Consider the following 5,000-nt stretch of genomic DNA (forward strand, 5'->3'; position numbering starts at 1 on the left):
TTCCTTTAAGTTTCAGCTTTGCAACCATACTTCCCCCGGAACCCAAAAGCTTTGGTTTCCCGGAGGCTGCCCGCCGAGTCATCGGAGGAACTGCGGCGGATCGCTGGCTGGCATCGTTTATGGTTAGAACTAGGGCGGTATCTGATCGCCTTCGAACCTCTAACTTTCGTTCTTGATTAATGAAAACATACTTGGCAAATGCTTTCGCTTCTGTTCGTCTTGCGACGATCCAAGAATTTCACCTCTAACGTCGCAATACGAATGCCCCCGCCTGTCCCTATTAATCATTACCTCGGGTTCCGAAAACCAACAAAATAGAACCGAGGTCCTATTCCATTATTCCATGCACACAGTATTCAGGCGGGCTTGCCTGCTTTAAGCACTCTAATTTGTTCAAAGTAAACGTGCCGGCCCACCGAGACACTCAATAAAGAGCACCCTGGTAGGATTTCAACGGGGTCCGCCTCGGGACGCACGAGCACGCACGAGGCGGTCGCACGCCTTCGGCTCGCCCCACCGGCAGGACGTCCCACGATACATGCCAGTTAAACACCGACGGGCGGTGAACCAACAGCGTGGGACACAAATCCAACTACGAGCTTTTTAACCGCAACAACTTTAATATACGCTATTGGAGCTGGAATTACCGCGGCTGCTGGCACCAGACTTGCCCTCCAATAGATACTCGTTAAAGGATTTAAAGTGTACTCATTCCGATTACGGGGCCTCGGATGAGTCCCGTATCGTTATTTTTCGTCACTACCTCCCCGTGCCGGGAGTGGGTAATTTGCGCGCCTGCTGCCTTCCTTGGATGTGGTAGCCGTTTCTCAGGCTCCCTCTCCGGAATCGAACCCTGATTCCCCGTTACCCGTTACAACCATGGTAGGCGCAGAACCTACCATCGACAGTTGATAAGGCAGACATTTGAAAGATGCGTCGCCGGTACGAGGACCGTGCGATCAGCCCAAAGTTATTCAGAGTCACCAAGGCAAACGGACCGGACGAGCCGACCGATTGGTTTTGATCTAATAAAAGCGTCCCTTCCATCTCTGGTCGGGACTCTGTTTGCATGTATTAGCTCTAGAATTACCACAGTTATCCAAGTAACGTGGGTACGATCTAAGGAACCATAACTGATTTAATGAGCCATTCGCGGTTTCACCTTAATGCGGCTTGTACTGAGACATGCATGGCTTAATCTTTGAGACAAGCATATGACTACTGGCAGGATCAACCAGGGAGCTGCGTCAACTAGAGCTGAGCAGCCGGCCGCCCGGGAGTGTGTCCCGGGGGCCCGCGCGAACACGCAAGCGTCCGCTCAATTATTCTGCAAACAGGAGGAGGCTGAGCTCCCCTGCACAACACACCTCGAAACCCTCTCAGGTCCCGGCGGCGCGCAGCGCCGTCCTAAGTACTTGGTCGGGTTCGAGAGAGGCGCAATCGCCCGGAGTTAGGCGAGTAGACGCTTTAGGTGCGACCACCCGTGCTCCCAACTGAGCTTGCCGCTGCCGACAGAGGCCCGGGAGCGTGCTGTCGTGGTATTGCCGGCGGGAGACAACACGCGCCACCTACGGTGACCGGCAGCTCCAACGCCAGCGCCACAGAAGGACAAAAGCCCCACTTGGGTGCCGAAGCGAACTCTCCCAGCACAGCGCACGCGCCAACACGTCCGCACAGCTGCGATACAAACCACCTGCGAGAACCGCTGGGGCGACCGAGCAGCAGACGGCGTCGCGGCGCCGAGCGCCGGGCGGCGGCGCATCCTCAGCGCACACAGTCCTCAATCGGACCAGCACACTGCAGATGGCCACCGCGCTTCGCACCGGGCCCGCGAGGACCTGCTTTGGCCGCAAGGCGCCGCGAGCAGGGGGCGCCGGCGCGCAGCTGCGCCGCCTGCCGCGTCCGTCGGCCGGCGCGCCTGCCACTGGCCGCCCCCACCAGCCGGCTGTAGCGCGTGCGCCCACGCACCGCGCTGCCAGCACGCCGGGCGGCCCCCCCTCACCGGCCGGGGACGGTCCCACCCAGCCACCGCCGCGTATCGCCTCACACCCAGATCCCCTTTCACGTTCGTGGGCATGGTGGGTCCCCTTTCACGTTCGTGGGCATGGTGGGTATCCCTGAAACAACCGGTTAATAGCTCGACCGATCGTCGCCAACACTGATTCACCTCTAGCGAGAACAACCGCACCACAACGGGTTACCTGTTGTTCATTTGCGTAACGTCACCAGCAAACGTAGACGTCCATCGCCATTTGCAACGAGTATTGCATGCCTGTGTCAGGTGTCACAACACACTACGTCTGCCCACATAGACGCAACAACATGTGCACGCCTCGAGAACACGTGGAAGGTAGCCCCCGTACGTATGCGGTGTCCATTGCGCGAACGACTGTCAGCCGGCCTCTGCAGGATGTCGCAGATGTGGAACGCGGTGCAACATGCTATCACGGTGTGTGAGAAGAGACGACTACGTCCGAATACACGCTCCACTACATCAACAGACTGCTCATGCTGATCGCCATCCAGGGCGTCCGTTCCTCCCACACGTCTGAATGGCGTACCACACTGCAATCCAGCTCTTATAGGGAGACGACACGTAGCTGCGTGCACAATATTTGGACTGTATGGTCTGCCGTTGCTAGGCGCAGTCGTCGTACGGTCACACATGTGCCACGATGTATCATTCAGTACATACGGACCAATGTGCAGTACAGTTTGTGGGTTTTGCGTACATCGGCGGACAGGTGACAGGCCGTACCACAACGTAGGCTGAGTACGTCGGCATGCGAAGGGCATTGAACATGCAAACTTCTCAACGACCAGCTTGCGAAGGCAGGGGGGAAGGGGTGGGGGCATGTACGTCCTGCTGCTATCCACATTACAGTGTATAGCAGGAGCATGTGGAAAGTCAGCAACACCTGCAAGGTGTTTAACATGACGCGATACACAGGGGACCGGGCAGTGCGAATAGCGAACTATATTGCGAGGGTTGCGGTTAGGCAACACTACACTAATTTAACGAGTTGCATAACAATTACAGAGCAGGTTCAGCGACAACGTGCGTCAGGTTAAGGCGCAATATAGGTTAGGTTAAGGCACAACATGGGTTACGTTAAAGCACAAATTAGGTTACGTTAAAGCACAAATTAGGTTACGTTAAAGCACAAATTAGGTTACGTTAAAGCACAAATTAGGTTACGTTAAAGCACAAATTAGGTTACGTTAAAGCACAAATTAGGTTACGTTAAAGCACAAATTAGGTTACGTTAAAGCACAAATTAGGTTACGTTAAAGCACAAATTAGGTTACGTTAAAGCACAAATTAGGTTACGTTAAAGCACAAATTAGGTTACGTTAAAGCACAAATTGGGTTACGTTAAGGCACAACATGGGTTACGTTAAGGCACAACATGGGTTACGTTAAGGCACAACATGGGTTACGTTAAGGCACAACATGGGTTACGTTAAGGCACAACATGGGTTACGTTAAGGCACAACATGGGTTACGTTAAGGCACAACATGGGTTACGTTAAGGCACAACATGGGTTACGTTAAGGCACAACATGGGTTACGTTAAGGCACAACATGGGTTACGTTGAGGCACAACATGGGTTACGTTGAGGCACAACATGGGTTACGTTGAGGCACAACATGGGTTACGTTGAGGCACAACATGGGTTACGTTAAGGCACAACATGGGTTTCGTTAAGGCACAACATGGGTTACGTTGAGGCACAACATGGGTTACGTTGAGGCACAACATGGGTTACGTTGAGGCACAACATGGGTTACGTTGAGGCACAACATGGGTTACGTTGAGGCACAACATGGGTTACGTTGAGGCACAACATGGGTTACGTTGAGGCACAACATGGGTTACGTTGAGGCACAACATGGGTTACGTTGAGGCACAACATGGGTTACGTTGAGGCACAACATGGGTTACGTTGAGGCACAACATGGGTTACGTTGAGGCACAACATGGGTTACGTTGAGGCACAACATGGGTTACGTTGAGGCACAACATGGGTTACGTTGAGGCACAACATGGGTTACGTTGAGGCACAACATGGGTTACGTTGAGGCACAACATGGGTTACGTTGAGGCACAAATTAGGTTACGTTGAGGCACAAATTAGGTTACGTTGAGGCACAAATTAGGTTACGTTGAGGCACAAATTAGGTTAGGTTAAGGTACAATATGGGTTAGGTTAAGGTACAATATGGGTTAGGTTAAGGTACAATATGGGTTAGGTTAAGGTACAATATGGGTTAGGTTAAGGCACAACATGGGTTAGGTTAAGGCACAACATGGGTTAGGTTAAGGCACAACATGGGTTAGGTTAAGGCACAACATGGGTTAGGTTAAGGCACAACATGGGTTAGGTTAAGGCACAACATGGGTTAGGTTAAGGCACAACATGGGTTAGGTTAAGGCACAACATAGGTTAGGTTAAGGCACAACATAGGTTAGGTTAAGGCACAACATAGGTTAGGTTAAGGCACAACATAGGTTAGGTTAAGGCACAACATAGGTTAGGTTAAGGCACAACATAGGTTAGGTTAGGGCACAACATAGGTTAGGTTAAGGCACAACATAGGTTAGGTTAAGGCACAACGTAGGTTAGGTTAAGGCACAACATAGGTTAGGTTAAGGCACAACATATGTTAGGTTAAGGCACAACATAGGTTAGGTTAAGGCACAACATAGGTTAGGTTAAGGCACAACATAGGTTAGGTTAAGGCACAACATAGGTTAGGTTAAGGCACAACATAGGTTAGGTTAAGGCACAACATAGGTTAGGTTAAGGCACAACATAGGTTAGGTTAAGGCACAACATAGGTTAGGTTAAGGCACAACGTAGGTTAGGTTAAGGTACAACGTAGGTTAGGTTAAGGTACAACGTAGGTTAGGTTAAGGTACAACGTAGGTTAGGTTAAGGTACAACGTAGGTTAAGGTACAACGTAGGTTAGGTTAAGGCGCAATGTAGGTTAGGT

General features: G+C 51.6%; 1 non-coding gene across 1 annotated transcript in view; it reads right to left on the minus strand.

Moving 5' to 3' along the window:
• The window catches only part of LOC126435592 (small subunit ribosomal RNA), a 1,909-nt gene extending 668 nt beyond the window's left edge, over positions 1-1,241 (minus strand). Inside the window, exon 1 of the ribosomal RNA XR_007580051.1 lies at positions 1-1,241. This exon is cut by the window's left edge and continues 668 nt beyond it. This is a non-coding gene — a ribosomal RNA (small subunit ribosomal RNA).
• Between the last annotated feature and the right edge of the window lie 3,759 nt (positions 1,242-5,000).

The sequence above is a fragment of the Schistocerca serialis genome, unplaced genomic scaffold, assembly GCF_023864345.2.
Source record: "Schistocerca serialis cubense isolate TAMUIC-IGC-003099 unplaced genomic scaffold, iqSchSeri2.2 HiC_scaffold_1212, whole genome shotgun sequence".
Lineage (NCBI taxonomy): Eukaryota > Metazoa > Arthropoda > Insecta > Orthoptera > Acrididae > Schistocerca > Schistocerca serialis.